General features: G+C 53.9%; 1 long non-coding RNA gene across 1 annotated transcript; it reads left to right on the top strand.

Moving 5' to 3' along the window:
* Positions 1 to 5,989: 5,989 nt before the first annotated feature.
* On the top strand, positions 5,990 to 11,574 carry LOC135576414 (uncharacterized). Its single transcript, XR_010468135.1, has 2 exons — positions 5,990 to 6,631; positions 10,778 to 11,574. It is a non-coding gene; the product is annotated as an uncharacterized LOC135576414 (long non-coding RNA).
* The last annotated feature ends 390 nt before the right edge of the window (positions 11,575 to 11,964 follow it).

The raw sequence follows: 11,964 nt of genomic DNA, 5'->3' as shown, positions 1-11,964 counted from the left end.
GTTGCAACGTTGGTAGTTGGGAGGGGGTTTCAGCCAAGAACAATGAAGGCGCATCCTTGAGTGTCCTGGAGCCGTTCGGGCAAGTTCAGAGCGCCTGGGCGTAAACATTCCTTCTCTTATCTCTCTCGCTTGTGCTGTGGCTGCCAGTGAGCAGCACATGCCCATGCAAGATGGTGAAAAAAGATGCTCTTCTCATGCTCTTCCCACTTGGGGAGAAGCGAGGAGGACTCCCAGATGGAATGTGGCATTTTAACGTGCTAAAATGCAGCTTCACACGTCGTTTCTGCCATTGCAAGGATTCCCAAGTTAGCGACGACGGCGGGGTGAATTTTTCTTCTGGGAAGGGTTAAGGCAGAAGGTCCGCTTTGCTCCGAAAAGCACCTGAGATACCCTCGTGTGGAATGTGAAGTGTTGCGATTTCATGGTTAACACGATATAAACCACCTGGGAGGAAAAACAAACAAACAAACAACCCCCCAACAAAACAAAAACAAAACAAACAAAAAAAAACAACAACAAACCAACGCTGCAACGCTTTTTCCCGTGAAAATTACTTACTATTAATAATACGTACTCGAGAGCGCCGGACCCGGCCGGCAGGGGGCAGCAGCGGCCCGCGGCGGACCCGGGATGGGGATGGGGGTGCTGGGGGGATCTGGATGGGAATGGGGGTGCTGGGATGGGGGTGCTGGGGAGCCCGAGATGGGGACCCGGGTACCGAGGGGATGGTCCCGGTTCCCCGCAGCCCGGCTCCCGGTGGCCGCTGGTCTGTCCCGTTCTCCCCGGGCCGCGGTTTGTCCGGTTCTGCTCCGGGCTCTGCTTGTCTCGAATTCCGTGCCCTCAGCTCAGGGATAGCGAAAGAGCATCAAATTCCTGCTGTGTTGCGGTCTCTGGTGTTGGAGGCTGCGGAGCCGGTCCCGGCAGAGCAGGCTGCTTCCCTTTCACGGCTGGTTCAAATAGCATCTGAAGATTGTAATAAACACGATTGATTTTGAAAGCTGAAGTTGGCAGTATTAACAGAAACACAAAAAGCAAAGAGGAATGAAAAGCAAGCTAGATTTCAAGAAAACCGTCAAGCTCACCTGTATTTTTGGGGATCTTTTAATTATATTTAAAACGTACCTCAAGGCCCCCACTACACCGGCTGGGTGCCCTTGAAGTAAAAATCTTTTAGATTGAGACTTAAATGGATAAAATATTTGATCCCTATCTCTGATTAATTTTACCTGCATCAAGCGAGTTACTGAAGAGGATGAGAAAGAAAAACAGCAATTGCACTGGAAGACACTGAAGGAATTACTGTCTGGCAGGATCTGAAAAGTAACGACCCGAACAAGAACAGCTAATTAGCCTGGTGCTCGAAATGCCTGCTGCGCCTCCGACCCCTTCGGCAGCTCGAGTGCTGCGGTGGGCACAAATGACCTAATCCCTGGAAGCGAGCCATCGCGTCCCAGTAAAGGAGCGAGATATTATGGGATGCAGTAGGTAGCTGTGAGGCTTTGAGCGGCCATCGCTCTCACCGTGGAGAATTATAGGTCAAGCGCCGTCCCGCTTGCTCTGCTGGCGGTAGTTCTCTTTCTGCTGGCGTGCAGGGGCTTTCAGAGACACGAGCTTCCTGTTCGCTGCACAGGGTGTGAGGAGCAAAAGTGATGCTTGTTCCAAGTTCCTTACCCTGGGAAACAACAGAAGTCTTAACTAAGGGAAAGCGGAGCACGGTGTGTGGTGTTACATCGAGCAGATGTCTTGCCGGCCCCTGACTGCAAAAGCCTGGGTACAAATCCAGCCAGCTGTGGAGTGGTTTATCATCCTGTGGCCGCAACAGACTGACGAGGTGCCAGCTCTCGTGCACAAACACTTTTCATTTACTCCTGCCCGACACGTTCAAGGATTCAGTGGGTGCTGATCACTGAACTTCCACCTTAGCAAGCGGGGCTGACTCACCTATGGCCCTGCAGAGCTCCCATCAAAGCAATTGCCCCAGCCCAAAGAACAAAACCAAAACAAGTTCTTTTATCTGACCAACATCCACCATTGCATTTCACAGCATTAACGTGGCTCAGCGTCCAGAGAAACATTTAGGCAGTTAATGCTGAAAATGCCATCACAGGTTAAACATGATCATTCAGTGCCAAGACCCAGAGTCAATATATTATAACCCAACAAAACACGCAGCTCACTCAAACACTGTGTAAGATCTGAAGCGAGACCGTGGTGGGATCTGCCATCCTCTAGCTGGGCCCTCATGGGGAAGGACACAGAGAAACAGCCCCCAGCTATTTTCTGCTTGGGATAATTATAGTATCAAAGGCTGAACCAACAGGTTCTTTAGCAAGGAGATTCCCTGCAGCTTGCGAGATACAGATATCAAAATACCCCACAGATTCACAGCTCAGGTTTCAGGTGACTCAGAATAATATTGTGCCTTATAATAATTTCATGTAATTCCTTGTTCAAGCTGAAGAACTCAATTGATAATGACTGCCTATAAAAGTTAATAGCAGGCTACATTAAAATGCTTGCAGGATTATCTCTAGGCAACTGCAACAATATATTACCAGCAGAACCATCACCAGCCCTTAGGCTTCACAGGTGGATTCCTGTAGGCCCTATTTTCCGAGCCCAAACCAGCCTGGAGAGCAGCACAGTGGGATCTCTCGCCCCGTCCCTGGGGCACAGCAACAAAACCAGAAGCCGACGTGCCGGGGGAACCCGGAGCCCCCCACGAGCAGCCAGTGCCGGGTCTGCGGCAGCCAGAGGGATGCTCGGGCTCGCCAGAGCCCTCCTTGCTGAGCAGGGAGGTTTCGGTACCCCCATCCCACTGCCCGTAGGTGCCGCACGGCATCATGACTCCGCTCACCGACAGCCCACGGTCTCGCTCGCCTCTGGATGCGGCTGTCGCGGGTCTGCGGCAGGACCGTGGGACGGGTGGCACTGCGGGTGCCTCCAGCCGGCAGGACTGGCTGCCCTGGCTCTGTCACCAGACCCTGCTGTCCAAACAGCCGGGTTCAGCCGAGGTGCCTTGCCCAAGGGCACCAAGGAGAAAAGGCTGGTGAAGTTCCTCCACTCAAGCCTGAGCAGCTTCACAGCAGGGAGTTGAAAGAGCAGGATGTAAATCAGGAATGACTAATTGCTACTCAACATGGCTGCCCTAAACCTCTCTTTTCCACAGGCTCCTTGGCCACCAGACGTGTCCTCGCCTGGCTGGGAGCAGCCAGGAACAGCACAGGGTACCGTCCCCATTCCCACCGCCCAGCACTTGGACACAGTCCCCCAGTTCCTCCAAACAGGATGTTCCTGCCCAAATTCAATTACCAAGGGTTTCGAAGAAATAAATACGTGCTGCTGCCTCTGTTGGGAACAGGCAGGCGCCGGAGCAGACCAAATGCTGTGCGAGGTGAAAGCAGCAAATATTTGCTTTACCATCTCTACACTTATATATCCAAAGCTTTTAGTGCCTTGAGAGAACCAAGGTGAGCAGCATTGCTTTGAGCAGGTAGAAGCCCATTATTTAGTGAGAACATATTCCCAGGATAACCCTGGCTTGGCAGACCTAAAGACTGAAATAGTAAGTTAGTGCATATAGATCATCATTTACTGAGCACAAGCCCTGATGCACCTTTCTAGGGAAGCTCTAATTTATTATGCATTGTCATTAGCTGCAGCAGGCAGCAGGGCCTTCATTAGAGTTAGAGTTAAGGTCTGTTTTGGCTGCCTCATCAGCATCAGTGAACTGCGTCCCTGTGAGGTTTGATACAATTTAATTAACCTAATTAAAAGCTCTGATTGCAGAGATGATTGGGGTAGAGCCAGCAGCAACTGCATATTTATAACGAGCTGGAAGGTGTGGGACTGGAGCCAAATGATATGCATCTCTAATGAGCTGGTGCTATTGAAGTGTGGATTTGAACACTAACATTTATTTTTGGCAACAATGGCCAGTTTATCTTCGTGATAGAAACGATCGTGGCTTGATTGTACTTAGCAGGGAGCTCGGCACTGTGCTCCCTGGGCTTCTCCAGCTCAGCAGCAGCCCCACATAAGCACCCCACAACCCAGCTGCTCCCCCAGTGCCCCAGCAGCACCCTCATACACCAACCCACAGCCCCGCATCGTTCACACACCCGCCTATGAGACAGCACATACAGACCCCAACCGCGTGCCGGCAGCCCCGGGTGAGCTGGTGGAAGATGCCAGCAGCCTTTTCCTCCCCAGCCACCTCATCCAGCCCTCCTGCATCCCCTCCACCCTCCCTCTCCTGACCCTCCTGCCCCACAGCTGGGTTCCCAAGACAAAAAACCTTCATCCGTCACTCCTCCAGGCATCAAGTACCCCATGCCCTAATCTTCTGTTGAGGACTGGCACGCTGATAACAAAAGGCAGCCCGGAGAGGAAAGGAGAACCATCTGCCTGTGCCCTGACAGGGGCTTTAAGGCTTCTGCTGCCCTTTAAGGTTCTGCAGCACACACACCTGTTTCACCCACCAGAACCTTTTCTCCTGTTTAAAGACAGAGGGGCCGTCAGCCCTTTGCAGCTTGGGGCTCTGCAGGGTGCTGGGTCAGATGTGGAGGCTCCTGGCAGCCCAGGTTAGGAAACCTGTGTTCCTGGGCTGCAGCACCTCTGTTTGATGGAGGAGATGGCAGTGACCTTTTCTCTCCATGTTTAAAGGCTACAAGCCCCACTCAGACCCTAGACAAGATGTGCCACCAGCTCTCATCCCCCAGGACCCATGGGGTTGGGGTCCAGCACAGCCAGCAGCAGCGGGATGTCCCAGGGGCGCTGGGTGGCCAAAGTACCACAGCAAGTCTGCCGAGCCACTTGGAAAATTTGATCCATGCTAATTATGCTGAAAAAAGCCCTTCTGATAACGAGTATGAAATGGAAGCATAGATAGTACTCATCTCTGAGTGCCATTAATCTTTAAAACTGGAACAATAAGTGAAAACACTGCAGGGCATATGAAGCAAGGTGTGATTCACATCTGCTCCTCCGTGGCCGCCGCCTGATTTATTGGCACGAAGCAACTTTCCTGTACTGTTTCAACAGAGCCGCATTACATAACACCACGGACTGTTTTCCTTGCCCTCATCAATCAAAGTATCTCCTCTTTTTTTGTTAAATAATCCGCTGTCCTTCCCTGGTACAGCTCGGGAGCACAGGAGACAAGTCCCCCAGACCCAGGGCTCTCTCGCAGAGCAGGGCTCAGTTCTCCTTCAGCCTGGCTGTCATAACCACCCGTGACGCAGGGACAAGGTTCCCCGCTCAGCAGGACAGGAGGGTCCCCAGGGCTGCTCTGTGTCCCGCAGACAGGGCGACAGCGGCTCCTTTTCCACCCCTGAGCGCAGGCACCCGCTGGTTCGTCCCCTGGCTCCCTAAGCCAGAGCTCTCCGGGTCCTCTGCCACCCAGACTTACGCGTCTGTCCTCACATTTGATGCCTTTCATTTTCAAGCGGTTCTCTCTGGGATTCGCTTTCTTTCATTTAAATTGTGGATTGTCTGAAGTGACCTCTTAGCTGTTTCTAAGGAGAGGTTGCCGCCTGCTTCCCGCTGCAGCCCCGGGAAGGCTGCTGACCTGCGGCTTTGAGCAGGTTCAAAGCGCTGCTTGCCTTTTGGCCGTACCCCTCCATAGACCCTCTGGATGGATTTTTCTCCCACACTCCTGAAAAGGCATCATCAGAGACACTTCCCCTCACAGGCTCTTTAATATTTACACTGACTTTGTGAACAGATAATATATTCCACCTTTTTTTTAGCCTGTTGAAAGCACACGGAGGGAGCGGTGACTGCTGCGTGCCGGCTGCCTTGGGAGGTTGGGAGGACAAACAGATCTGGAGGGGAATGCAGGTTGCTCTGAATCACACTCACTTGCCTGCAGCTCGGGGCTGGCAAAGCTGGGGTGGCCCTTCCGAGTCCCACGTCTCCGGCTGCAAAAGAGACACAGTCATTAAAACCTCCCTCCCAGTACTGACTAAGCCAAAAGCTGATCATCTTGTTAGTTGGAAGACAATCCAAATGCAAAACACAATGCTTCTAAAAACTGTCCCATAGATTGCCAAGCATCTTATAAAGCCTGGCCATGGGCTTAACTATATCAAAATCATACGGATGCTTTTTGTCAAAATCATTCTAAACCAAGAAGGCAGCAAGCAGCTTACAACCCAGAAGTGTCACAGATGTACTTGCAAATGTTTGTCCGTAATTCTGTTGATTCCAGACTGCAAGTCCAGGAGGGACTGTCAGATCCTGTGTGCTGATCGCTGCATGCTGCCATCCACTGCACTGCACGCAGAGCCACAACTGGGTCCTGCAGCTCGAGCTGGGTTTTGGCATTCAGTGCTGAGGAGGCTGAGCAGCCTCAAGCAGAGGCTCACCCAGCCCAGGGCTGTGGCCGGCAGAGAAATGCTGAGGGGATAGATGCCTAGAAGCAAAATCGTGATCCCTGGGGCAGAGGAAGACAAGACCTCTATAGTCATTGGCATTTTCACTTGGACAGAAACTTCTTCCTCACCTCAAACCTGGTGAAACACACACACCGCGGACAAAGGTGAGCAGAGCATAGCTAGAAATGTCGATGGATGCTTCAGGGTACCGCTCCGCAGCGCATGCCCCGCGCCTCGCCCCGTGCGTGTGAAAGGTAAGGTGCAACCTCCTGCCCCAACAAAATACATCAGGCCAACCGGGGCAAAAGTCCTCTCCGCTTTCGGAGGTGACCGGACACGGCCCCAAAGCAGATTTGGTTATAACCTGTACAAGCTGCAAGCATCACACACCTGCTGAGGGCAATGCGAACCTCCCCATTCCCGTCTAACGCTGCAGGGGTGCTGGGCGAGCAGGGGCCCCGGGCAGGTGGGACGTGGGGGGCTGTGGGTGACGCCAGGCGCGGGCTGGCCGGAGGTGGCCCCTTAGGTGGGCCAGCGATGACCAGAGCGGTGAGGCACACAGCTGCGCAGGGGGTCACATTTTTTCAGTCCGTGTTGCCCTTACAAACAAATGTCCCAGGATGCAGACAATAATGTTTTTATGAGACTTTAAATTCTCAACTCAAACGCTCTTTGTAGTGGACTAATAGCCAACACGTGGCCCTTCGTCTCATGCTGAACTTTTGTGGTCCTACAGGGGAAAAAAAAAGGCCCTGGCGAGCATTTACACTGGGCACTTTGTTCTCACAGATTTGTAGAGCAAAGAGAATAATGTATTGAGACTCTCAGCCCGTGCCAGTTTGGCTTCATTTGTCCTTCTGAACTTGCCCTGAGAGATAATGTTTCCTTCTAATCTGCTGCCGTCCACCTACAGCAAGGACCCAGTGAATAATTCTCCCAAACAAGCCTTTATTCTTAAGACTCTATCTGGCCCCAACCCTTTCTCCCCCTTACAGAGTAATTGTTGTGTTCATTACATGATAATAGCCCGAGCTGTATTCCAGCCCACACTTGCCATGGCCACACAAACAAGGTTCAGGCTGCGCTGCTTTCAGGATAATGCGGTTCATTTGGCATTATTTGAAAGAATGTGCCAGGCATCTGAGTACCGGGCATGCTTACTTCGCCAGCCTGCCTGCGTCAGATCACAAGTCAGATACAGTGGCTTCTCTCTTCTGCAAGAAGCCAGCACATCCTGCAAAGAGCTACGGCTTTTTTTCCATGCACGATAATAAATGGCTGTTATACTCCCATGGGAAGAAGATACAAAGAGGAGGAAACAAGACTTATAAGTCTCTAGTTAATGTGACAAATCTTTTCTATTCTTCTCCGGTCAGGTACTTACGTCACGCTTTCACAATGATATTTTAATAAGCCTCTGTAAGCTTCACAAATTGCACTTTATATCTGTAGGAGATGGGAAGCTCCAGGGGATGAGCAATGTATACATTGAATGCACAAGAAACCGATTATCCAGCCTGCTCCTGGAAATCACTCTCTAGGGCTACCTGCAATGGGTGTCCCTCTGGAAATACCCAAGGGAGCTCCCTCTGCTGTAGAGAAATATTGGTAATATCAGCGCTGGCTTCCTGGTGCCTTTCAATGGGATAAAGCTAAGCCGAGGTCAGATACTGCGGTCAGGCACTTACAGGGGGCTTTGTTCCTAACTCTGCTCCGGAGCTTAAGAAACAGCTGAGGGTCACTCTGGTACCTCCCAGGGAGGTTGGAGGAATTAAAGCCTCAGATCACACTGGGCTAAACCTTGGAGTTGGCTGACAGAGTGTCCCTTTGCCCAGGGGAGGCTGGCTGACTCCAGGAATGACTCTTCCTTACCGCTAAATAATGGGTTAGCTCAGGCTGACATTTGCATCGCATGCAAGTGTCACACAGCACATGCTGGGCGCTCAGCCTGCAGGGACGTGGTGGTGCGGGGTGAGCGCATGCATGTATACGTGAAGCACATACGTGTGCATGCAAGCGTATTTATGAGCACACATGCAGAGGTTTGTGTGCTGAATGCAATCGGGCAGGCTGTTCCCAAACTAGCCCATACACAGCAGGGGGGTTTCTCTCCAGAAAATGTAAAAAAAGCCCACCCTCCCACATGCAGGTTCACACCTGAGCACATACACACAAAACACGCAAGCATCTGCGCTACGCTTCACACTCAGTATGGGTATGAGATTGCTTACATCTCAACACAGTGGTGGAAAAAAACCCAAAAGGCACTGAGCGAGGCTTGGCTTCCCCGGTCTGTGCTTAGTTCTGTGTGCCACAGCTCCTGCAAACCCCTGCCCGGAGCGTTTGCACACACACGGGTACCCCCAGCATCCCCACGGCTTGGCCTCTGCCCTGTTCCCAGGGCTGCTCCGGAGCTCACGGAGCTATCGGCAAGTGTGAAACATCCCCGCGTGGGACAGCTTGTTCGGAGAGAGCAGGAGCTCAGAAAACCTGAGCAGGAAAAGCAGTGTCCTTTGTGTATCATGAGGCTGGACTCCTGCCAAATTCCTCTGCACCCACTGCCTCTATTAAACACGTCAATCATTTCTTGGCAGTCCAAGCCCTAGAGAAGAGCTGAGAGGCAACTTCAGACAGTTCAGTTGCTTTCATTAAAGGGTGAAAAATACCTGCTGAGCAGGAGCTGAGAGCAGGGCTGCGCTCTGCCTGCTGGGAGAGCCGGGCTGCTGAACCCTTCCTGACGAGGGGGGGAACGTGGCAGCAGAAGACAAACCGCGGTCACGGACTCTGCCTGCCTGTGAAATGCCCCCTGAAGCCTAACGCTCAAGGACAGCCTGCAGAGCCTCACATGTGGGTCTCTGTCTTTTTTGGTGACTGCGAAAGCAGAGACGAAGCATCAAGGTGAAGGGGATGCAGGAGAGCCCATGGATGGTGATGCTGGCGTGGGTGGGCTGGGGATGGTTGAGATCCGCCTGGGACCAAATGGCTCCGACACTATCTGCTCACCTAGAAGGTGTTACCGGCCTTTGCAAGTCAACATACAGGGGCTGGAAGAAAATCTGCTTCCGTTTCTAGAGCTGAACCCAAGGGAAAAGTCTGGGTTTGGCTCCCCACGCTCCACACCAGCTGCAGCGGGTGGGTGCTGGTGGGAAGGTGCCCTCGCTGTGGGGTGGCACCGGGGCTGCTGCACCAGGGCCAGCAGCGCTGGCACCCAGGGAGCACAAGGCTCTTGGGAACAGAACAGGAATGTCCGGGTGACTCAAAGATTCCTGGCAGGGGCACAGCTGGTGCCGCCGAGCAGAGCACAGGAGAGGAGGACAAGCGGGCAGGGACCCTCTGGAGGAGGCAGCTCTGCTCTCCTCGCCTGCCGCTCTGCTGCTTCCCTTTGCCTCCTCACGTAATTGCTTTGATCTTCACTCCAGGGGCTCACTGTTAAAAATTAATGTTTCATGGATGTTGCTGCCCACGGCTTGAAAAATGGCTTTTCTGCCTCAGGTAGGGTCTCGCACCGACTCCTGAAGGACTGTTTGTCTCTGAGCTAAACAGTTGGGACAAATCTTCTTGGGCTCCTCGTGCCTCAGCTCAGGGCAGGAGGGGACCCGCTCCCGCCCCACAGAGCTGTCCTGAGTAGGGAGCTGTGACCGTGCCGCAGTGCCAGCCCGTCCTGGCAGCCTCCGCGGGTCCCCGGGGCCATCGGCCGTGCCCGCAGCCCGGGCTCACCTCCGCTGCCTCCTCCACATCTGCCAGACAGTGGCCACAGTGGCTGCTGGGGCTCATGCCCTGTAATTAGCAGAGGGCTGGTGCAGTGTGCCGTGCCCTCCATGCCCTCTCGACAGGCTTTCTGCCCAGGATCCCTGCACCCAGGTGCCAGCAGCCAAGGGAGAGCATCAGTTCTTTGGGCTTACAGCAGAGAGTCCTGCCCATCTCCTGAGCTCCTCTCTGCCCAGGGAGCTGCTCAGGCAGAGCCGAGCTGGGTGTACAGCCGCCCCGCAGCCCCGGGCAGCGCAGCCTGGGAACGGTCCTCGCTCCTGTCCTGCCGGCTGTTTTGGGAGGGCAGGGATGCAGCGCCCGGGGCAGCGGGTGGGTGCAGCAGGAAGTCGGGCTTGCCAAGCTGGGTGTGTAGCATGTGGGGATGCTTGTCTGGGCTCCCAAAGCATTTTCCAAACACTTTAATTATAGTGATTTATAGGGCAAAAGTGTGGGGGCGAGAGCTTGGGAAAGGCATTAGCAGGTTTGTTCCGAGGGCTCTAATCAGAGGTAGGTGACGGGAGGGAGGGAAGAGCACTGGGGCTGTACCTTGAACTGCAGCATCAGGACAGGTCTGAGGGATGCAGAACTCCCAGCCATGCCAGGGATGTGCTGATGGCATCTCTGAGGCCTTGATACATTACATGCTCCTGCAGGAACAGCCCCGGGACCAGAATTACCACCGGAGGCCCTGTGCCTGTCCCCTGCCCTGCTCCCAAGGTCCGCAGCACTGAGCCTCCCCGGGTCCTTCCCTCCACCAGTGGGGCACAACCCGGCTGCCGTCAGCCCCACGCACAGCACCGGCACAGCCCGCGCATCCCCGCGACAGCAGAGGAGAAACATGAGGCCACGTGGCACACGAGGGTCTTCACTAGATAGTCACCAGAAAACAACCAACAACTCAACAGCAACTCAGTTTTCTCCCTTTTTTTGTGTTTTCTTGAAAATTAATTATCTCTTCTATTGTCATTTTTTAGAATGTTTTTCTCCTAGATCTCCACCATGTCACTTAGCTACACACAGACGCACGTGCACGAACCCATAAGCAGTTTTCTGCAGCTCCGTGGCAGGCAAAGAGCCGCTGGATACGCACAGAAACAGCAGCTCCTGAGCCCGGGGAGCCCGGCGAGGTGGCCGAGCTCGCTGCAGACCTCAGCCCCGCCAAGCCTGACTTGCTCTGAGGAGACTGTCACGCCTCCAGAGTCCTCGTTACACTGGAGGAAGCAAGAGAAATCCTGCGCTGCTGTCACGGCTGGTGGCAACAGCCCGGCGGGGGCTGCGGGGCCGAGCCGCGGTTCTCAGCTGGCGCGGGGACGCGAGCGGCGCTGGATGGTGGCTCTGACCCCTCTGAGCCACCGCAGGACGCAGCCCTGGCAGCGTGGCCAGAGCACATGTCATCCCTGCTGCAATCCTGCTTCTTGGCCTGTTTTCTGATAAATAACCTTTTCCTGTCCTTTTTGACACTGATGTTTATTGATGTCTGAAATCCCTCACAGCCAGGTCTGGCCTCAGCCAGCCGAGGTGCCCTGTGCATCCCACGGCCACGGCGCAGAGCAAGCTTCGCTTCACCGGGATGCCCACAGCCTCCCCAACGCACTCGCTCCCAGACGTGTCAGGGTGGGTGCTGGCAGCATCTCCCAGTGCAAACATGTCACTGGGGACAGAGCGAAAACAAGAGAACGCTTTAAATAAACGTACCTCTGCTTCCCGAGGCAGCTGCTCCTGTCTGTGGAGGCAGCGCTGAGCATCTCCATCCACAGCTCTGTGCTGCTGGTCCTCTCTCCTGGGAGCACGGAGCAACAGCCCCAGCGGTGAAGGGCTCAGCCCCAGGGTCAGCACAGTG

Source organism: Columba livia, chromosome 26, assembly GCF_036013475.1.
Source record: "Columba livia isolate bColLiv1 breed racing homer chromosome 26, bColLiv1.pat.W.v2, whole genome shotgun sequence".
In the NCBI taxonomy this organism is placed as follows: domain Eukaryota; kingdom Metazoa; phylum Chordata; class Aves; order Columbiformes; family Columbidae; genus Columba; species Columba livia.
The sequence above is the reverse complement of the archived record's forward strand: the minus strand, read 5'-3'. Positions and strand labels throughout refer to the sequence as shown.